This window comes from Polypterus senegalus, chromosome 5, assembly GCF_016835505.1.
Source record: "Polypterus senegalus isolate Bchr_013 chromosome 5, ASM1683550v1, whole genome shotgun sequence".
Lineage (NCBI taxonomy): Eukaryota > Metazoa > Chordata > Cladistia > Polypteriformes > Polypteridae > Polypterus > Polypterus senegalus.
Window position 1 is genome coordinate 167742551 of NC_053158.1, and position 24561 is coordinate 167767111.

Sequence of the window (24561 nt, forward strand, 5' to 3'; positions counted from 1 at the left end):
CCACCACCAGCTCCTTGGTCTTGCTGGTGTTAAGGTGTATTTGGTTTGAGTCGCACCATTTAACAAAGTCTTTGATTAGCTTCCTGTACTCCTCCTCCTGCCCACTCCTGATGCAGCCCACAATAGCAGTATCATCAGCGAACTTTTGCACGTGGCAGGACTCCGAGTCATATTGGAAGTCTGATGTATATAGATTGAACAGGACTGGAGAAAGTACAGTCCCCTGCGGCACCCCTGTGTTGCTGACCACAATGTCAGACCTGCAGTTCCCAAGATGCACATATTGAGGTCTGTCTGTAAGATAGTCCACGATCCATGCCACCAGGTGTGAGTCTACTCCCATCTCAGTCAGCTTGCCTCTAAGGAGCAGAGGTTGGATGGTGTTGAAGGCGCTAGAGAAGTCCAAAAACATATGTAAGTGTTTCTGCATTCTGACAAAGTGGTATTTTGTGTTCAAGCAATATCATATGGAGGGACAGAGCAACAGAGAGCAGAACAACTTGTAGCTGTAATTCCCCCCTTCATTGTGTGGCATAGACTGTTGCTCAAAGTGATTAATGTCAATCTTTAAATAAAAAGAAAGATTGCAGTAGTTCTTTGTTTTAGTGCCAGAAATTTTGCATCTGTTTTCCATGTATACTTAGTGTATGGCAAGCTGCTTTAACGTTTAATGCAATTGCATTCTTACAAGTAAAAATAACATTTTAGATATCTAAAACATTTTGACCATTCAGAGTTCAATTTTAGGATATCTACCCTATATGATTTACTAGTCCAATTGAAATTTATAATATTAGTCAGAATGTGAATTACAGATATCAGTAAATCATTTTGTGATATATGCAACTGGGTAATGTTTCCCAATAGTTTCATTTGAAGTTTCGATTCAAGGTATCTAATTATATTTTAACTGTATGAAAATAAAATTAGAGAGACAGTGTCTATAATTAATGTTTTTTACTGGTAAATTTTGAATAATAGACATCTGCAGTCCTGACTAGTAAAATTGTATTTAAATATTAAAATTACATTTAAGTTGTCTTTAGTTAAGACACATTTAAGATATCAGTAATTGTAATCTTAACTGTGAAAATTCAGTTAGAGGTATCTAATTGGAAGCTCCATAGAAGTATATGGGAAAAATCTGTCAGTTTTCACTATCATAATGGAATTACAGGTTGATATTTGACTAGTCAGCATATACCGTAATTACAAGTATCAAAAATAATAATCAGCACTACATAGTAAATTTAAAATAGCTTGCGATAAATATGTCTATGTGGCTTTAGTTGTAAAACTGTTGATTCGGTTCATGAAATGGGTCAAAATTTTATTTAAGAACATATTTTTTTACATCTGTGAAACTACTTGCTAAATACAACTTTTGTTTATCTTGATATTTGTCTGATGTATGATATACAGGGTGGTCCAGATCTAATTATGCAGATCCAGATCATCTGGATGACTGATTTATGTGGGGACGATTCCAGTTCAGCCCAAAGACGATTCTTCATGTTGTCAGTTCACACACTTCTCGATGGTCCGGGATTTTTCGGGCAATTTTCTATTTAATAAACTTAATAAGTTATAGCGTAATGAAAATTGCATAATTAGATCTGGACCACCCTATAGAAAGGACTAGATCAGACTTGACATGACAAATATTTTTTTCATCCTCCCTGTCCTTCAGGCCACAAAAACCTTTGTGTTAAATTAGACCCATGCCAACCTTAGTGAGACATATTGAAAGTGTATAGGGCAAAATTGTATTGCATTAGGAATTGGTTAAGAATCTCTTTTCTAAACTAGAGAGCTTGATACTCTTTGTTGGTGCTGTATACATTGATATGATATTTTCTGAGGTGTTGATTCAGCATTTACCTTAAAATAAGCACATCTGAAAGAGAGGTCCCGTCTTCTGTTCTTCATTTCACATCATTCACTTACCTTTGTATGGTAGCAGATTTCACAGTTACTTTGCTTGATTGTTTTTATCCTGTTTTCTAGCCTAGGTAACCACTAGGGATATTTTTCTGTGAGATGGTACACGGGAGATAATTTTTCACTCTGCATAGGCTGTTCATGTTTTATTTATGTTTAAAAAGTGTCTCAAACATCCTTTGTTTAATATGCCATTTGTAACAAGTAATCAGTACTTTATTAAAGGAACCAGGCCTAGTCTATTTGGCAGAGTACCAGAGTACTGTTGGGATGGAAACAAGTAAAGTTTGTCTTCATGAGTGGTGTCCTATTTTATATGTCTGTGTATAACTAGAAGAGCTGGTCTCTCAGATCCCTCCAGAAGACTGGTGTCAATTCATGCTATCATTTAAATGAATGGCTTAGCTGCAAGTCCGAGAATTCTGTCTCTTCTCTTTGTTGGGTGTCTTTAGGTACACATTTTTGACTGTTTCCAGAACAGGCTTTGAAGTATCCAGAGTTCCCATTCATGTTTTTTATAAGGTTATTTGCTTTCCCAAATGTTCTACATGAGAAAGTAGAGTGAGCTACAGTGTACTGTGTAATTCCTGCCGTAAATTATTTTTGTGTTACTTTCATTGGGCTGGGCATATTCATCTATAGAAAAAGTTCATAAAGATTCTTTCTGTAATTAGACTAGTTTCTGAAGTCAGTGCAGCAAAAACACAAGTTAGCATAATTTTGGAAAGAGTAATGGCAATAAAATATATATATATATATTTTTGTGCTTGCACAGAAAAGCTATTGGTGTCAAATCAGACTGGAAGAATGAATGAACAACATTACAATTGATGATTTTATTAATTTCACTTAATAAACATTGGTATTTTGGTGGGACCATAGCAGAATGTTTCTTTATGTAAACTGAGAATCTCACAACCAGCCTCTGCCCAGAAAAACATATTGGCTATAAACAACAATGCCTCAAGCTTAGACTTAAAAAAACTCTGAGATGAAAAATGACTAGTCATGGTAACAATGAAAGAACATGCAGACTACACACACTGCACAACTTGATCACAGGTCTGTCCATTAGTCCTACTAATCATGGCAATATGGGTATCAGTTGGATAGTGCAAGGCCACCAAACAATTGAAAAACTGATGTTCTACATACTGTAAATACATGTTCTCACCTGTATCTTAAAAACAGATGTATACATTTGCTGGGTTCTTTTCCATAAACAAAAGGAGTGCACATAAGACTTTATTGGTGGCTTTTTCAAGTTTAGTGCTATCAGGCAGTCCTCCTTAAAAGTGGGTGAAGATTAAGATGCTGCTGAGCCGCATTTGGTTCATTTTAATTTCTTGTGCTCAATGCTTTCCTGAAATTGATCTGTCATATTTATTTGTTTGTTTGTTGTTTATTTCAGAATACTGTGACTTACCCCTAAGTGAGCTAATGGTACTGACTTTTTATAACTCTTCACAGCTTGAGCTGCATATCCTGGGAAAATGTCAAACCAGAATTACAAATGTGCAGTAAAATAAAAGGTGGTCCTCATTTTAATGCTGAGGAGCTCCAGCAGTAAACTGAAAGTAAGGTTGCACATGTGGACATACACACTCCAGGATAGACCTAGAACACTGCAGGGCCAATGGAGATAGACTCTGTAATATGTATAGGGGCTTGCAGCCCTCGACGAAAAGACAATTTCACATACTACAAAAAGCAATATTTTTCTATGTAAGGTATAACATTATATATATGATGCAAACATTTTATAAATGTTATAAGCATGTTATAAATAAGTTAAATTATTGAGGGAAGCTTGATACTTTACACAACATCTGGTGGGGCACAACCCTTAATGCAGAAACACCACTGTAATGGTGAAATCCTTTGTTAAGCTGCTTTATAGAACTTATTATCTTTGACTGTCAACCAGATACATGGTAGCCTTAGCTGACACTATTTCGCAGCTGCTATAATTAGAACAATTTAAAGGCATGTATAGGATGGCCTAGTTCTTTAATTTATTCACCTATTCTATCATCAGCCTGTTTTTGTCATTTTCTACAATTTATTTGGCACATTAAGTTTTGATCATGTGATTTTAATTGCCAATAGCAATTACAGTCAACATACCCAGTAAATCACGCTCTGTGAAACTGAACTGCAACTATGTACTGGACACTGGGTTCTAAGTAACAAAAACATAGCATGTGAGGAATCCAGACCATAGAGTGAAGTGCACAATAGTTATTCTGCACTGTCTTGGAAAATTTCAAACATATTTCATAAATTACTGGTTAGGGTTGTCATGATGCCAAAATTGATAACTTTGGTACAATATTTTAAAAAGTATCTGTATTCAGTACCATTTCAGTGCTATAGGTGGGAGGGTGGAGGATGCACATTTTTTTTTTTCTTAATAAACTACTATGAACGCTGGCCCGGACACAGACTGACGGACATCGTAAGTTCACCCAACACACTTTTATTTACAATTATATTTTCAGTCCACTACCCAGTGCCTTCTGCACCGTTCCCCCAAACGTCCAGGCCTCACAGTCCTTGTGCCGTTATCCTGGCCGCCTCCAGTCCTCTCTCCAGCTCTGTCTACTACCGCCCGACATCCACCAGTGACTGGAGGGAGGCGGCCCCTCTTATAGGAACCCGGATGGGCTCCAGCTGCTTCCCGGCAATCAGTCTTAGCCACACCCCAGTGTGGCGGAAGTGCCGCTGCGCACCCGAAGCCGTCCGGTGTCCCTGTCGTCTTCCCCCCAGCACTTCCTGGTGTGGCGGAAGTGCTGGGCTCCAGGGTTCCTCAGGCACCTGGGCACCGCCTGGCGGTGGCCACCGGTCCCTACAGGGCTGGGCTTCCAAGCCCTGTACCCGAGGCCCCCAACATAACCAGGACGGACGCCCCCTCGCAGTGGCATTTTATGTGTGAGTACAGTAACTTTACTGCTGATGCGTTTAAAAGATTTTTTTCCTATTGTGCATGCCAGATTGTTAACAGTAATTTCCTTCATTAAGATTTTGAAGAATCCTTTGATGATTAAAACAAATGAATTATGTTGGGAACATTTGCAGTTGACAAACTATAAGAGTTATAAAATTTGTAATGTCCTAATTATTGCAATTTGCTGTCTCTCGAAGGAGCTTTGATAGTAAAGGCTAGGAAAAAAGACAATGATCTCTCTGCTGGAATGGGAGCTTTCAGTCACAAAGTAAATTACTAAACAGAATGAGACATGTCTGCAGGAAAGGTAAACCAGGACACAGAACTGCATTTACTACTAATTGCCTCATCCTTGAATGTATTTAAATGAGAAACTAGCAAAGATCTAGGACAGCATGTTCTCAATTTTATGCAAAGTAAAACTGCTCATCTTTCTTCCTGCTTTACTGATACTCTTATTTAATAACAAGCATTCATCGTGACAATATCTCTCAGACAAAAGTTTCTTATGAAGGGTGTGAGTGTCCATTGTAAAAATGTGTTCATTAAATAGGTAGTCTCATTAAAAATAGACCTATCTTGTTCATTAGCAAATGACAGGTTTTTGGTTTCACCTGATTTGTAAGTAACTGTATTTTAATAATTTACTGTAGTATGTGGTTAATCGGCTATTTGTGTGTTAATAATTACTGTTACTATTTTTGAGAGTAATGCTGCCCTCCCAGTTTCTGGATCTTTGTTAAAATTAACAGAATCATCAGTCCAAGTTATTAAAACTATTCTGCCATAGATTTTAGATTTTTTAATTACTCAGTGTTTGCTCCAGCCTTCATTATCACCAGGTAATGTCATGTTTTCATGGGAAATGTCAGTTATTGAGAGGTTCAATATGTATCAAAGGTATCAGTTGTTTTTAGTTTTAATGATTCTGAGTTCCAGATGGTGTTGTACATACAGGTGCCGGTCATAAAATTAGAATATCATGACAAAGTTGATTTATTTCAGTAATTCCATTCAAAAAGTGAAACTTGTATATTAGATTCATTCATTTCACACAGACTGATGTATTTCAAATGCTTATTTCTTTTAATTTTGATGATTATAACTGACAACTAAACTAAGTCCCAAATTCAGTATCTCGGAAAATTAGAATATCAATTAAGACCAATGCAAAAAAACGATTTTTAGAAATATTAGCCAACTGAAAGGTATGAACATGAAAAGTATGAGCATGTACAGCACTCAATATTTAGTTGGGGCTCCTTTGGCCTGGATTACTGCAGCAATGCGGCATGGCATGGAGTCGATCAGTCTGTGGCACTGCTCAGGTGTTATGAGAGCCCATGTTGCTCTGATAGTGGCCTTCAGCTCTTCTGAATTGTTGGGTCTGGCATATTGCATCTTCCTCTTCACAATACCCCATAGATTTTCTATGGGGTTAAGGTCAGGCGAGTTTGCTGGCCAATCAAGAACAAGGATACCATGGTCCTTAAACCAGGTACTGGTAGCCTTGGCACTGTGTGCAGGTGCCAGGTCCTGTTGGAAAATGAAATCTGCATCTCCATAAAGTTCGTCAGCAGCAGGAAGCATGAAGTGCTCTAAAACTTCCTGGTAGATGGCTGCGTTGACCTTGGACCTCAGAAAACACAATGGACCAACACCAGCAGATGACATGGCACCCCAAACCATCACTGACTGTGGAAACTTTACCCTGGACCTCAAGCAACGTGGATTCTGTGCCTCTCCTCTCTTCCTCCAGACTCTGGGACCTTGATTTCCAAAGGAAATGCAAAATTTACTTTCATCAGAGAACATAACTTTGGACCACTCAGCAGCAGTTTTGTCTTTAGCCCAGGCGAGACGCTTCTGACGCTGTCTCTTGTTCAAGAGTGGCTTGACACAAGGAATGCGCAGCTGAAACCCATGTCTTGCATACGTCTGTGCGTGGTGGTTCTTGAAGCACTGACTCCAGCTGCAGTCCACTCTTTGTGAATCTCCCCCACAGTTTTGAATGGGTTTTGTTTCGCAATCCTCTCCAGGGTGCGGTTATCCCTATTGCTTGTACACTTTTTCTACCACATCTTGTCCTTCCCTTCGCCTCTCTATTAATGTGCTTGGACACAGAGCTCTGTGAACAGCCAGCCTCTTTAGCAATGACCTTTTGTGTCTTGCCCTCCTTGTGCAAGGTGTCAATGGTCGTCTTTTGGACAACTGTCAAGTCAGCAGTCTTCCCCATGATTGTGTAGCCTACAGAACTAGACTGAGAGACCATTTAAAGGCTTTTGCAGGTGTTTTGAGTTAATTAGCTGATTAGAGTGTGGCACCAGGTGTCTTCAATATTGAACCTTTTCACAATATTCTAATTTTCCGAGATACTGAATTTGGGACTTTAATTAGTTGTCAGTTATAATCATCAAAATTAAAAGAAGTAAACATTTGAAATACATCAGTTTGTGTGTAATGAATGAATCTAATATACAAGTTTCACTTTTTGAATGGAATTACTGAAATAAATCAACTTTGTCATGATATTCTAATTTTATGACTGGCACCTGTATACAAACATGCTGTAAAATGTTGCTAGATACAGAGTGTTCCCTGAGATGATGCAGGACAAGAAAAGACCTTGACAGTGCCATACATTAGATATTCCATAAAAGATAAGCCTTGGGTAATTGGATGGAAGCCTGCTTAATTCTTCTAGACCAATGGGTAACAGAAAAGAAACACAATGTTGCAATTTCCATTTGTTTAATTTTTGAAGCCTATCACCTGTCTTGTGTCACATCAATTTCCCTTTTCCCTATCATCTTTAAGAATTCCCTACAAGAAAATATGTTGTGTCCTACTTTCATTTACTTTTTACGTTTCTAGAAATATATCTCTATATCAAATTCTCTGTGATTTGTAAAATCAAATTTAGTTTTTTAATTGGTGCAAATATTAGTTTTAATAAGGCACAGAATACATAGGTAGGTACAGACCTAAGTCTCCAGAACTGTGACTGTTCCAGTGGCTTATTTTCTCCAGCTGTTGCTTAGGAGAGTTTTTGTTATCCTTTTCTCTGTTGTCAACTGGCCGTATCTTAACAATAATATTAACAGACACATATTGTTAGGATCTTTTTGTGTCATTCTGTTTGAAATTGCTTTGTAGCTCTATTTTATTTGTGAGCTTATTACAGTGAGCTGAGCGATACCTGAATAGTGCAATCCAAAACATTGACAGTAATAATTGGAAACTTTGACTTTCAGTATGCTCACACTTGTAAGTCATTAGAAGAAAAGTAATGTAAAATGTGATTTCAGGCACTTGTCCCCTGTATTAAAAAGATGGAAACATTTCCCCTACACCTCTGATATAAGTGAGAAAAACACTTTTTTTTGCTTCATTCATTCATTCACTTTACTGGCTTATTCAAAGGATACAAGGCAATTGTTAAAACGTGAGCAATATGTCTGTCCACTTCAGAGCACAGTCTCTGTCACATATATGCACATACTCACATTCACTTGTAAATAGCCATCATGGAGGCAAACGTTAATTTAAGAATCATGTCCTTGGAATGTGGAAGATCAGCTTGTAATCATGGAAAATCATCCCAAGGACACATAAATAATATAATAATTCCACTCACTTTGAGTTCTCTATATGATGCATCCCTTTTCAGTGAGAAATGTTGGCAGGAGAATCAATCAGCCTTCTGCAAATTGTACAGTTGCTGCCTGTGTGTAGCTTTAGTATACTGTATTTATTATGCTGTATTTGCTAAAAGATGAATTTTAGATGAATTTAAATGCTATTGCCATACATTTGCAGGTTCCTGCACAAATTTGATATCACAGGGGTTGTTTTTATTAAATCTGCATCTGACGTGAACACAGTAGTTGGAAAATATGATTTAGCAGCATGTTTTACCTACCATAATTGCAGTGGTTAGCACTGTTACCTCATGGCTTCAGAGTTGCATTTCACTCCACACACTCAATGTGTTGTGTTTATACAGTATCTTCTTTCTGCATGTGTTTTTATCCCTGGGTGCTCTGGCTTTCCTTCTACTTTCCAAAGACATTCAAATTAGGCTAACTAGCAACTTTAAATAAGCTTTCATAGGTATGGGAGTGTGCATGAGTATTCCCGGTAAAGTAATGGCACCACCATACAGGATTGGTTCTTTCCTTGTACCCAGTCCTGCTCTTCTTCTCCATGATCCTGTAATTGGATTAAGTAGTTTGACAGTAAAATGAAAAAAACAGCTGCAGTTTTTCTTTGGCTAGGATGCTCTTCATACTCAGTTTCATGTTTATCAAAAAGTGATAAGCAAGTCAAATTAAATTACAGTGATTACATCTGATTGTACTTGAGGGGCAAATATTGTGTGTTTATCTTTTAAGAGACAGAAATAATATGTTACTTCTGCATTACTGAACATGTTTTACTATGTACTCTGTGGAGAAAAAACTTTTGTGTAGGCATTAGAACTATTTAAGTTCCTTTGTTTATTTAACATAGAACTTATTTTATGCTAATTTAAGGCATAATTAGTGACTAATAAGATCGGTTTAATCAAACAACACACAATGTTTTAATAGTTAATGCTATTGTTGATCATGTTGAATTTGTTTGAAAAGCTGCAGTCCTTGGTGTTGAAAATTATTTGAACCAGCCTTTCCATTTAAGGGAAGCACAATGGTTTTTATGCCTGGGTCCACACGCCTGGGTTTAAGTCATGTGCCGGATTATTATCAAGGTGAAATTTACATGTTGCCACTTTGTTTGTGAGGGTTTTTAATCTGGGTACTCTGGCTTTTCTCTGACATCCATATTAACGGGCAGTTTATTTTAACTGGCAGTTCCAAATTGGACTGGTACAATGTTGATTCATTACTTGTGCCTAGTATTTCAGGGATGGGCTGTGACCCCATGACATTGATTTGGATTAAGAAAGTTTGTGAATATTATTAGTCTTGATTATAATGCTTTTCCCAAATATCATAATATGGATGGTGTACGGGACAGCCAGCAGCTCAACCCAGTCAGGACGCCCAGAGAACGAAAAGATGGAGGAAGGCAGCTTTTTTAGGACACTGCCTACCCTGAATGCTAGATGGCTACTCCCTTGGGTGACAGCTGTGCCCCAGATTCCCACAAGGCACCATGGGACTTGGAGTTCCACATCTCAGCCCTGTTGGGTGTCGTGGGTGTTGCCAGGGGAAGCTATGAATATACAAGAGCCATATGGCACTAGACTTCCGCCTAACACAGAAGTGCTGTCAGACCATGTGGGCAGAAGAGCAGAAACACTTCTGGGTTGGCCAATATAAGAGGACTGGAACGACCTTACAGGGATGAGCCAGAATCAGGTGGAAGACAGACGAAGTTTGTGGGAGAAGCAGAGGAGAAAAGATAGAGAAAGAAGAAGAATTGTGTTTGCTGTATTGTTTACTTATGGCTGTAGTGGTGGGAAATGCTTTGGGAAGAGTTTCCTTAATAATTAATAAAAGGCTTTCTTGTGCTTTTAAGTTGTGCCTGATGACTGTCATGTTGGGTTTGACGAGCAACAGTGCCCTCTAGTGTCCACAATGGATATTTGTCTAAATCCCCTATCTCAACTCTGTGTCGTATTTCTAATGCACATGAAAAGTCTTGGCTCTGTTGATGACTATGAGATCTACTGAAATGATTAATATCCTAGGCCTAGTGGACAAACAGTCACACAAGCCTCTGTAATATAACACACAAGAGGTTTTTCTGTAAAGTCACATGAAGCTAAAGAGATTCTGTAGTAAAGAAGAAAAAAAGCAGAAAAAACATGCAAGGGACAAAGTCCTCAGAAACTTACAGAGACTGGGACCTTTAAAACACCAGGAGTATGATTAAACTTCTTTCTGAGACATCTGGTTTGATTTAGTTAATTTGTGTAATTTTTGTACATTTTCATCAGTGCTGACTTATTTTATCGTTTTAACAGTGACATCATCTTGGAGCCATTTTGGATTTTGTTTTTTTACCCCATTACTACCATTTTGTGTATTACAGATGGTAGTAGGCATGTTGTGCATGGTGTTTATGCTTAGTGCTGGTCATGTGAATTAGAGAGGATATGACAGGCTGTATCATCGAGGTCTGCCTATTTAGGATGGCAACACCCAGAATAACGAATCTGAGTATGGATTTTAAAACAGACTTCAAATGTTAATGATAGTTAGGAGAAAGAGAAACAATTCAATGCAATGCCCTGTTTTCAAATAATATTTTGACTGTGACTTATGTTTTAGTGTTATTTCTTTGGTTTGATGTTTGGTTTTGGTTTGTTCTTTTAGTACTCTGGTCTTGACCTGTTATAAAATAAAGAATTTGCCTGATCACTTTTTCCCTCATTTTCCTGGTTACTTTCTTTAAATTTTATTCTGAATCACTTGCCTTTTCCTAGTAGCTATGACAAGGAGAACATCGCAAAACTAGTGTCAAACATCTGAAACAATCAAAAAAGCTTGGAACTTATCTGCTGCATCTAAGTCTTTAAAAAAGGAAGGATAAATTGAGTGATCCGTGTTACCATATAAACCCAGAGTTAGTGCAAAGAGTAAAAGTGGCAAAGAAATGGTGACACCAGAAAGTGTAGTCACAGATGTGATAAACAAAGCAACATATGGAGCTGCAAGAAAGAGTCAGGTAATAAAATATGGTATGGAAGTGGCCTAAACATGAAGATGAGCTGTAAAACATACTTGTAAACACAACCGGCATCAGTAAAATAAATTTTAAGGCTCCAGAAATGAGAAAGGCCTACATCAGTTTAGGGAAAATACAGAGTATCTCTCAGTATTTAATTTGAAACACTTATTGTTCCAGAGAAATAAATCCATTTCCTTTAGTTTGATTTATCTTAAGTTAAAAAAGGCTTTTGGTTAAATGTGAGAAAGTGTTATAAGCAGGAAAGGTACTAAATGAAGGCAATTGTCATTGATTTCTCAAGATTCCAGTAGTTCTGGTGTGAGTTTGCTGTTTTTAGTTATTTTTTATAGTTTCAATGCACTTATTTTTCTGATTACTAGGTATGATTCAGTTTAAATATGTCCTGTTTTTCTGTTTTTATTTGTGGAATTATTATTGTCCTTTTTGTTGGTTCACATTATTATATCTTTTCTTGAATACTACAACATTGTGTATAACAATGCTACCATTGTTAAGTAATAGCAGCCTGAAGCCTGTCTGCAGTACAGCACATATAACTTTGTGTTTGACTTTTGAAAACAAAATAATGCTACGTTCACACTGCAGCTCAGTTCCAGTTTTTTCACTCATATGAGGCAAAGAATTTAGGGAGTTCATCACTAGTTACATTGGGACTTGTCTTAGGTGTTTTAAGCTGTATTTCAGTCAACCATCTGGTCTTGAATGACTCTTGAGTGGGATTTGGAGCAAAGAAAACAGCAAGAATCCCTCCTCTCTAGAACAAAACAAAAGTGCATTAAAGACAGTATGTCACATCCAAATTCTTCCTTATAAGCATTTCAAATGGATCCAAAACCATGTCACACATCCTCCGGTGAGCTTTGTTGGACTGAATGGACTGTTCCTGTCTTCAGTGTTCTAATGTTTTAAGCTCACATGCCTGACAGTAAACAGGTACAGAAGTAAAAACTACACTCAAAGCAGCAGCTATGATTTCTCATTTTATGTTTTTGTTCCCTGACATCATGTGCTGATGAAGTCGTAGACATCCTGAACAGAAAGAAAGTAGTGAAGTAGTGCAACAACCAAGATCTGCGCATAAGGTTACATCTGTTTGACAAAATTGCACAAGTGAGGCACGTTTAAGAAGTACACACTAACATCAGATTTGTATCACTTGTAAGATTAAACTTAAAAAAAATCAGATATGAGGCAAAAATCAGAATAGAGTCACTTTTAGCTGCAGGATGAATTTAGATTTGTTCAGGCATGAGCTTTTTTACTGTTGAACAACATCACCCAAAAATGTTAAATGGAGCTAAATGCTAAATATTGGAATGTTACTTTGGGGTTCTATTGTGTGTGTGTGTGTGTGTCTGTGTCTGTGTATGTATATATATATATATATATATATATATATATATATATATATATATATATATATATATATATATATATATATATATATATATATATATATATATATATATATATATATATATATATATATATATATATATACTAATAAAAGGCAAAGCCCTCACTCACTCACTGACTCATCACTAATTCTCCAACTTCCCGTGTAGGTAGAAGGCTGAAATTTGGCAGGCTCATTCCTTATAGCTTACTTACAAAAGTTGGGCAGGTTTCATTTTGAAATTCTACGCGTAATGGTCATAACTGGAACCTATTTTTTCGTCCATATACTATAATAGACTTCTGCTCGATGCCCGTGGGAGGCGGAGTTACGCCTCCCACGTAATTTAGTACCTGCCCATATAAGGCCGTCCGTCAGCGGCAATCCAATAGAAACACTGCCGCTAAATATTCATGGGTGAAGGACTGTGCTTATGCAGAGGAAGATGAGATGGTCAGGGTGATGTTTGGCACAAACTCGGCGAAACTGCAAGAGAAACTTTTAAGTGCCGGGTCTGAGCTAACATTAAATACAGCCGTGGACATCGCACGAGATGGCATCAGCACAGCTGGGAACCTTCGATGCATATACACCGAGCGGCTCACGTGAAATAACGCAGTGCACAGACAAAAAGCAACAGTTCCAAAGAGTGCTGAACAAAAACCAAATTACACAATTGAGAAGGCAGCAAAAAAATATGAAGCGTGTGATACATACAAGCATATTCATAAGTGCAGCTACTGCGGAAACAGAGCACACGGTGGAAAAAGTGAATGTCCCGCTAAAGGAAGACAGTGTAAAAAAAAAACTGTGCATGCAGTGTTTTACATCTCAGATAAAGAGGAAGACAAGCTGTTTATTGATGAAACCTGTTATCTTTACAACGATTGACAAACACGGAATGTAACTTGAACACAACATATCCTACAAATGCGAACCTGATTGAAAGAAATAATAATAATCAAATCCTTGATGACAGCAACACTCATAACACTCAATAACGTAACATGATTCTGCGTTAACCTAATATTTTTTCATACGTCCCAAACCAAGGAGATGCGAAGGTAAAATGAATCGGGTAACGCGCGTACATACTCAGTACACCCCCTCTCGGGAATCGAACCTCGAATGTCGGCGTTAGAGGCTTAAGACTCTCCAATTGCGCCACAGCGTGTGGCTTGTCTATGCTAAAGTATGTATTGTAGATCGGGCTATATATATACATTTATATATATATACCCGTGTATCGCAGTGGAGAAGTAGAAGTTATGAAAAAGAAAAGGGAACATTTTAAAAATAACGTAACATGATTGTCAATATACAGTAATTGTTTTGTGAGTGTTATTGAATGTTGCTGTCATCAAGGATTTGATTATCATTATTTCTTTCAATCAGGCTCGTATTTGTAGGATGTGTTCAAGTTACATTCCGTGTTTGTCAATCGTTGTAAAGATAAGAGGTTTCATTCATCGATTAGTTCCTTACTGCATCAATAAACAGCTCGTCTTCCTTTTTATCTGTGATGTGACAAACTGCATGCACGGTTTTTTTTTTACGCTGTCTTCCTTTAGCGGGACATTCACTTTTTCCACCGTGTGCTTTGTTTCCGCAGTAGCTGCACTTATGAATATGATTGTATGTATAAGACGCTTCATATTTTTTTGCTGCCTTCTCAATTGTGTAATTCGGTTTTTGTTCAGCACTCTTTGGAACTGTTGCTTTTTGTCTGTGCACTGCGTCAGTTCACGTGAGCCGCTTGGTGTTCTTGCATCGAAGGTTCCCAGCTGTACTGGTGCCATCTCGTAATGTCAGCTAAGACCCGGCACTTAAAAGTTTCTCTCGCAGTTTCAATGAGTTTGTGCCAAACACCACCCTGACCATCTCATCTTCCTCTGCATAAGCACAGTCCTTCACACGTGAATATTTAGCGGCAGTGTTTGTATTGGATTGCCGCTGATGGACGGCCTTATATGGGCAGGCACTAAATTACAAACGTTAGTGGCAGCCTGTCTATGAACTTAATTTAATATAAACTTACGGTTCACGCCGTGCTTTGTTTCCGCATATGCATCATTTGCTTCATAATGTTTTTCTGCCTTCTCAATTGTGAAATGGCGTTTTGTGCTCATCTCTGGAGTTCTTCCTTGTTCTCTACGTTACTTACGTAGGAGGCGTGATGATGTCACACAAAACTCCGCCCCATATGTATTTGTGTGTATATATGTGTGTGTATATATGTGTGTGTGTATATATATGTGTATATGTATGTATGTATGGATATGTATATGTATATGTTTATATGTGTGGGTGTATGTATATATATATATATATATATATATATATATATATATATATATACTAATAAAAGGCAAAGCCCTCACTCACTCACTCACTCACTCACTGACTCATCACTAATTCTCCAACTTCCCGTGTGGGTGGAAGGCTGAAATTTGGCAGGTTCATTCCTTACAGCTTCCTTACAAAAGTTGGCCAGGTTTCATTTCGAAATTCTACGCGTAATGGTCATAACTGGAAGCTGTTTTTCTCCATTTACTGTAATGGAGATGAGCTTGAACGCCGTGGGGGCAGAGTTACGTGTGACATCATCACGCCTCCCACGTAATCACGCAGTACATAGAAAACCAGGAAGACCTCCAAAAAGCGCTGAAGAAAACATTATATAATTGAGAAGGCAGCGAAACAATAAGAAGCGAGCGAGTGACATATACAACCATATTCCTGAGTTCTGCTACTTCGGAAACAAATCACGATGTAAACCTACACTTAGAATTAAGTTCATAGACAGGCTGCCACTGGCGTTTTTAATTTAGTGCCTGCCCATATAAGGTCGTCCGTCAGCGGCAATCCAATAGCAAACTCCCACTAAATATTCACGGGTGAAGGACTGCGCTTATGCAGAGGAAGATGAGATGGTCAGGGTGGTGTTTGGCACAAACTCAGCGAAACTGCAAGAGAAAGTTTTAAGTGCCAGGACCAAGGTAACATTAAATACAGCCATGGACATAGCACGAGATGGCACCAGCACAGCTGGGAACCTTCGATGCATGTACACTGAGCGGCTCACGTGAACTGACGCAGTGCACAGATAAAAAGCAACAGTTCCAAAGAGCGCTGAACAAAAACCGAATTACACAATTGAAAAGGCAGCAAAAAATATGAAGCGTCTGATACATACAAGCATATACATAAATCCAGCTACTGCGGAAACAAAGCACACGGTGGAAAAAGTCAATGTCCCGCTAAAGGAAGACCGTGTAAAAAAAAAACCCGTGCATGCAGTGTGTCAGGTCTCAGATAAAGAAGAAGACGAGCTGTTTATTGATGCAGTAAGAAACAAATCGATGAATGAAACCTGTCATCTTTACAACGATTGACAAACACGGAATGTAACTTGAACACAACACATCCTACAAATACGAACCTGATTGAAAGAAATAATGATAATTAAATCCTTGATTACAGCAACACTCAGTAACACTCACAAAACAAATACTGTATATATGTTATGTTATTTTTAAAATGTTCCCTTTTCTTTTTCTAGCTTTTTTAACACACTACTTCTCCGCTGCGATACGCGGGTATATATATATATATGTATATATATATATCCCGATCTACATACTCGAATAATGGATACTTTATTCGCCATCAATGATTGTTTTGGTAAAACCATACTCAGTGTATTCATTAGATGAACGGTAAAAAAGTAAGAGCGAGGGAAGGATGACGAATTTGCTGATAAACTGAGCGCACTGAGTTTGCACGGCGCTTTGGTGACTTTGAAGAACAAAAAAAGTCCGTCTACATGCGGCTCGAACCTTGTGCATGTTTGGTAGCACATATCTGTGTGAGAAGCTCTTCTCAGTGATAAAGACTAACAAAACAGCACACAGGAGTCGCCTCACTGATGAGCACCTGCAATCCATCCTGAGAATCTCCACAACACAGAACCTCACACCAAACATAAACGAACCTGTTGCCAAAAATAGATGCTAGGCGTCCAGCTCTAAAATGACATATGAGCAAAGACAACTGAATGATTTGATTTGTTATTGCTGAAAGGAACACATTTTATTTATATTTCCAGGTTTTGTTATGCAGCATGTTCATATTTGAATTTGTATAATTTTGACAGGATATATTTTTATGGAGAGCAAAATCTTTTGGGATATTTAAAATCTAAGTTTATTTTTTATATAAAATTACAAAAGAGTAAAGAAATTTGAATGTTTGTTCTTTTAACGTTTACTTTATTTCTAACTTGTATAATTTAGACAGGATATATTTTTATGGAGAGCAAAATATTATAAGTTATTTAATGTTTGTGTTGATTTATTCATGAATAATATTCCTGTCTGTTTTTACCATTCCTACTAAAGATATTTCTGTCGACTAAATAAAAATTCCTTCTATTTAAAATTTAAATAGAACTTGAACAAATACGATAGTTCATAATATCCACGCAGACTTGCGTAAGAGCGGAGTTATCCGTTTTAACAAGCAGCGTATTGCACTGATACGAAATAGCTGTGTGTGTATATATGTAGATATGTATGTATATGTATATATATGTTTATATATGTGTGTGTGTATGTATATATATATATGTATTTGTGTGTAACAGTTATAACGGTCAACAATGTCCGCTATGTTGAACTTTCTTATTTACAGCCCCATCTTCACGAAATTTGGTAGGTGGCTTCCCTGAGCTAACCAAAACCAATGTACTTACTTATTTCGGTGGTATGACGCCACTGTCAGCCGCCATATTGAACTTTACAACGTCATTAATTCTCCAACTTCCCGTGTAGGTAGAAGGCTGAAATTTGGCAGGCTCATTCCTTACAGCTTGCTTACAAAAGTTAAGCAGGTTTCATTTCGAACTTCTGTGCGTAATGGTCATAACGGTCAACAACGTCCGCCATGTTGAACTTTCTTATTTATGGCCCCATCTTCTCGAAATTTGGTAGGCGGCTTCCCTGCACTAACTGAAACCAATGTACATACTTATTTCGGTGGTATGATGCCACTGTAGGCTGCCATATTGAACTTTTCAACTGTCTTTGTTACTTACGGGCCCATCTTCAAGAAATTTGATACGCGGGTTCCCAACGCTAACTGAATCCTACTTACGTACATATATATGTCCATAGCCTGCATCTCGGTCACCGTGTGAGGTGACGTTGGGTCCCCCATCCCAGCGCCTCCCATATTGTTGGATGCCTGCCTATATAAGACCGTCCGTCGCTCCAGTCTCTACATTCCCTTCCTTGCTTCGCCACGGGATTCACGTCTCCCTACTGATAACTACAGCCTTTTTTTGTTCAATCCACGGCTTCTCCGCTGTTTTATTGTTTGTTTATTACAATTATAGTTATTGTATAGGTATTTTAGACTTACTTTACATTTCTCAGGTACCCATTTCCTTTATCATTCCAACCCCCATTACCATGTCTATCGAGGTGATCACTATTGATCAAAGAACTGTCACTTACCAAGTGGTTTCCATGCCCGAAGATGGCATCTACCTTTTCCATTCTCTTTGTTACATATTGCACGGTCATATCAGGCTCACTCTTGATATCCGGAGGAACATTGAGTATTATGTATTGAATGACTGGGACAGGTTCAAGGTGTGGACTGATGAGGGTACAGGAGATAATTATACTACACAGAAGCACTATAAGAGTGAAATGCTTAAGCCCTTCACCTATGGTTCTGCATGTTAGTTGATGGCTGCCGCTGAATTATTCGGTTGTCGCTTTCAAGTGTACCAAAATAGCCAAATATTTTACACCTTTCGACAACCGCCAATGCCTCTTAAACATCTTAGATTCACAGGTGACGATTTCAGTAGTGGACACTTTGATGTTTATGAATGTTTAAACTCGCAAAAGCTGGATGTGATTTTATCGATGAAACCGGTTGTGTGCTTACAACGCTTGACAGATGCCGAATGTCACTTCAACACAACAAATCCTACAAATACTGTCGTAATTGAAACAAACCATGAAACTGAAACCGATTATGACAGCAGCAATCCAAGTTGTCAGATTTGGGACAAGATTACTGTTCACATGGCCAACTGTAAGTTGCATGCTCAAGAGTAAGCTCAGCGCACAGCTTGGTCATATTACAACCGGAGGACCGAACTGACAATGTGGTATACAAAGAGATCCTTAACAAATAATTATTGGCATATTTTCCCTCAGTTTAAAAAGGTTTAATTTTCTTCTTAATAAAAATTTTAATGCAGTACTTCGCCGCTGCGAAGTGCGGGTATTTTGCTATATATAGGGGGATATATGACAGCAACACTCATAACAGTGACAAAACACTTACATTGACAATCATGTTACGTTATTTTCAAAATATTTCCTTTTCTTTTTCATTACTTCTTTAACACACTACTTCTCATTTTGCTAGTATATATATATATATATATATACACAGTGGAACCTCGAGATACGAGTTTAATTCGTTCCAGCATTGAGCTTGTATAGCGAATTTCTCGTATCTAGAACAAACTTCCCCATTAAAAATAATGGAAATCCAATTAATCTGTTCCGCACCCCCAAATATATCAACATAAAAATCAATTTTCCTAACAAATAACACTGATAAATAATATACAGTGGAACCTCGGTTCACGACCATAATTCGTTCCAGAACTTTGGTCGTAAACCGAGTGGTAAATGAACGAAGCAGTTTCCCCATTGGATTGTATGTAAATACAATTAATCCGTTCCAGACAGTACAAACTGTATGTAAATATGTAAATATATGTAAAGATTAAGCACAAATATAGTTGATTACACCATAGAATGCACAGTGTAATAGTAAACTAATGTAAAAACATTGAATAACACTGACACAAAACACCCAGGCTCCCTGCTCAGCTATAGGAGCTGGCTCCCTCGCGCTCCCTCCCTCCCTCAGCTACAGGAGCAGGCTGGCTGACACTCTCTCTCTGTAGCGCGCAAACACACACACACACACACCCTATCCCCCCACCCATCACTTCCCTGTCAGCTGCCCCCTCTCTCTCTGCGCTTGCTCGCTCACGCTGTCTAATCTCTCTGTAGCACGTGCTTGCGCAGCATTTTTTTTAAAATGAGTTTTAAGCACAGCAGAAAAAAACGAACATTAAAACAAATCCGAAGTGCAGTGAATGCAAAAACCAACTCGCAAGCAACCAGAAAAGAAAGATTGCAGGAGATCACGCTATTAAACTTAAAGCCTAATCGCTGTAAACACTGTTTTTAAAATGAGTTTTAAGTACAGCGGAAAAAAGGAACATTTGAAAAAAGATAAAAGTAACATTGCAACAAATCGCGTTATGAACTGAAAAATTAACTTTTGAAAAATCCATAATACAAAAACCACCAAGAAAACTAACCTTGCATGAGTCGAGTTCTGGCATGAAGTGTTTTCCTTCAGGTGTTTTCTCTCTTGTGATTTCTTGGGTTTCTGGTGCTTTTAGCTGGTAGGAGTGAAAGCCTCATGCAGCCATTAAAAAAACAAACTCCTTGTGACCCAATCCTTCGTGTTTGCGCCCCACATTACTGGCAGTCTGGCTTTGTTTACATTGTGCTGCTTGAAAGCACAAGGGTTCTCAGATTGGTAAATGAGTAAACTGGTAAACATTTTTTCCACCTTTTGTAATTTCTTTCTTTACTTCGATTTCAATTTTCTTCAAAACTTTCTTCTGACCACTCTCCACTTGCTTAGAAGCCATAGTTAACTGCAAAAGCACACGAAATACTGTAGAGCACAAAGAGAGTGCACATCTTATTGAAAACAATGAACAAGGAGCGGCTTTGCTTAAATGAAAAAGCATGGCAGCTCTCTTTCTCTCTCAGGCTGCCTGTGGGGGGAGGGGGATGGTTTCGCTTGTACTACAGCCTACAGATAGGCAGGCAAACACGTGCAGCAATCTCCTCCTCCCCCTTCCCAGCAGGCACGTGCTCGCTCGCTCTTTCTCTCTCTCTTTCAGCTCAGCTTGCAGGCAGGCAAGGGAACCTGGCTTGTTCATATACCGAGTGTGTGGTTGTGAACCGAGGCAAAAGTTTGGCGATCTTTTTGGTCGTGAACGAGTTTATGCGTGAACCGGGACGTTCGTGAACCGAGGTTCCACTGTATACAAGTGGAACCTCGGTTTGCAAGTAACTTGGTTTACGAGTGCTTTGCAAGACTAAAGAGCAAAATTTTTTTATTAATTTTGACTTGATAAAACGACCGATGTCTTGCAATACGAGTAGTATGGATACACTTTGTCTGCTGAGCGTCATGTGATCATAACTGAGCTGATGGTTCTTCTCTCTCGTGCGCGTCTCTCTCTCCTTATCTCTCTCTCTCGCTCGCGCGCGCTTCTCTCCTCTCTCCTTATCTCTCTTGCTCGCTCGCCTCTCTCTCTCCTCATCTTGCTCGTGCACGCCTCTTTTTCTCTCTCTCTCTCTCCTCCCCCCCCCCTCTTGAGGGTAGAGAACAGCCAAGCAAAATGACACCTTTTATTGGCTAACTAAAAAGATTACAATATGCAAGCTTTCGAGGCAACTCAGGCCCCTTCTTCAGGCAAGATGTAATCAAAGCTTGCATATTGTAATCTTTTTAGTTAGCCAATAAAAGGTGTCATTTTGCTTGGCTTTTCTCTACATTCATAATGGCTAACACGGTACAACGCCCTAGTGCTCCTCTTGATAGCAATTGTCTCCTATTCTCCGTCTGCATGTCCACAATATTTTTGGATACGCTTATACAGTGAACTGCTACAGCAAAACAATGAAATCACAAGCGCACAAACGTGTAGATCCTCATGCTACGGGAGAAAAAGGAACACTGAGTGAGCTGACAGGCTGGCAGTGTCAGCTTGGGTGAATACCCGAGTCGAGGTGGATCGGGAAATGCGTCACGCATAACCACAGCCTGGCTCATGGCTCGTTATGCGAGCCAATGCTCATATTTAGATCCGAATATTTCGCTCATACATAGTCACAAAAATGACCAAAAGACATTGAGAGGGTTTGGGGCAGCCACCTGTATAACTTTTCCTGGCTGCAGAATTGATTCACAAGAACAGACATGTTCACACGACTAAGTCCAAAAAAAACTCCTTTACTAGAAACAAGATGGCGGCTTTAAAGGTCAGTACAGGTAGTGATGTCATCAGGACTGGAACCGGAAGTGGTGTTGTTTCTTGCCCCAGAGCCGGGTAGGATTTCCCTAAAATGGTCTGTAAGTAATAGAGAGAGACAATTAGTGCACTCCGCCACCCCCGGTCCGACGTGGAATTACATGTACCCAGGCCCTTTAGTTGTCTCCTAAAAATGCATGTGTGACAATATGTATTATTGACATCATATGAGGTGTGAATGCATTTAAGTAAATATTTATTATTTTCATTTTTTTAATTTATGCAGCATCTGTTTCATGATTTTATTCTGAAGTAGCAGTATGAATGAACTTTAGAATGTTCCTTTAAAAATATAAAAATTCTGATTATGTTATATTGGATTAAATGATTTACAAGTAAATTGTTACAGGGATATATAGTTGCTAATTGTGATTCTGGAGAATATAATAAGCAGAGATAAATATTTTGTTGTTACCTTATTGTGTTTGACTTCAGGGAAAGGAAACTGCACACTTCCCTGCTGACCAGAATCGACTCTAGAGTTGCAGTGCCTAAGGAAAGATGATTTATTAAGTGTATATTCTAGATTTGCATGAGCAAACTCTGAGCAGTGATATATTGTGTCTTGGTAAATTATTGGAAAATTACTGCACACCTGTTATTCTATTTTCCACTGAATTGCAAAATGTCTGACTTAAATTATCCCTGAGCTGTTCTTATTATTGATACTTTATGCAATTCAGGAAAGAACATTTAAATTTAACAGAACTGACCTATGTCCAGAACATTCTCCTATAGCACATTGACTCTCAGATTTGTAATTGCCATTTAATGTGGTTGGGAGGTGAAAGAATAGTTTCAAAAAGGAAGATAAGATTTTGTTGTCTTTAGTTTCTGTAAACATTGCTAATAACAGTGGAGCTAACTTACTTGAATTTCTTTTATGAAATGCCACTGGGTAGCCATCAGGGACTGCTGCTTTCCCACTTTGAAGTGAGTTTATAGCATCTAGTAATTCTGAGAGTGTCAGAGGCTAATCCAATTCCACAGCACTAAGAGCTGTGGTATCTGTAATGAGTCAAACAACTCATTAGATTGTGTCTTATCTTCTTTAGACTAAGTAGAATGTAAGTACTTACTTATATCATGCTCTAAATATGTGGGTTATATATTTTTAAAGTCTATGATTTTACCTCCATGTGTTTTGGTAATTGCAGTTATTACATTCTGGTCTTCCTGGTTGTGGATTTGTTGAGCTAAAATCTTATTGGCCCTCTCTAAATGTTCATAATAATGATGTTGAGTTTAAAGATGAGCTGTTCGTTTCTTTAGAAATCAAGAGGTTAAATTCTGATTGCAAGACCTGTCTTTTCCTATAAAGTGCCTCATTTGAAGACCTAGGGCCTCATGCATAACGCTGTGTTTAGAATTCACACTATAACATGACGTAAGCACAAAAGCAGAAATGTGCTTATGCACAAAAAAATCCTGTAATGTATAAATCTGTACGTTCCCCAACTTCTGCTTTCCACGCGCATCGCCCCGTCTCCTCCCAGAATTACACCTCTTTGAATATGCAAATCAATATAAATAGCCCTTAAGACCAGGATTCTATGAAAAGACAATGGCAAAAGTATAAGGGAAAATAGAAGAATTTCAGCAAATACCAAGTAGAGGCAAGGAAAAACGTACTATTTGTTATAGTGTTATAGTGGTATAAACAACAAAAGGAAGTTGATCGAGTGACATAGCGTGTCGGAGAAACTCGAAAGCTCAAGTTCACAAAGTTGCACAATGCCCCAAATAAAAAAGAAATCACATATGATAGTCGCCGTGAAAAGGCGAGTTGTAGCCCACCGTCTGAGTGTCATATGAAAGCTTATTAGGGTACAGAGAAAAAAAAAGGCACACAGTGGGGAAAAAGCACAAATTGTCAACTTTAATCTTGAAATTTCCACTTTAATCATGTAGTTTATTTTGTTATTAAAGTAGAACTTCATAAACTTCATCTTAAAATCGTTTAATTTAGTAGTTGGTCTCGTCTGTTGCAAGAGATGAACGTTTGAGCAGAGCTCCGTTAGCAGCTGTGTTATTTTTTATATTATTTCCTTATGATCCTGAGATATCCTGTATTTATCCAACCCAAGGGTTCTACTAAAATATATGCAAGCATATATAAACATGGGCGGCAAGAAAGGGGCTCAGAAAGAAATGGAAAAGAAAACCAAAACTACATCCAAGCCCAGACCGAAAAGTCCAAGTTCAAGCTCAAGCTACGGCCTTTCAGAAACTGACCTGGAACAGATGGGCGAAAGCCCAAGCTCCTCGGGACCAAGGTCTGCTACATCGTCTCCACTTGAGAGAGAAATGGGGAGAGAATGTGCGAGTGACACAGATCAAGATAGCTCGCCGATTGGAGAAGAT

At 38.3% G+C, this 24561-nt stretch overlaps 1 protein-coding gene and 1 long non-coding RNA gene across 3 annotated transcripts in view; one reads left to right on the forward strand and one right to left on the reverse strand.

Moving 5' to 3' along the window:
• Positions 1–24561, forward strand: part of ptprn2 (protein tyrosine phosphatase receptor type N2) — a 1088657-nt gene that overhangs the window by 81740 nt on the left and 982356 nt on the right. The gene's annotated exons all lie outside the window — the stretch shown is intronic.
• Positions 22142–24561, reverse strand: part of LOC120529634 — a 34765-nt gene continuing 32345 nt past the window's right edge. Inside the window, exons 2-3 of the long non-coding RNA XR_005633783.1 lie at positions 22613–22688; positions 22142–22236 (exon numbers count right to left, since the gene is read on the reverse strand). This is a non-coding gene — a long non-coding RNA (uncharacterized LOC120529634). The remainder of the gene's footprint in view (positions 22237–22612; positions 22689–24561) is intronic.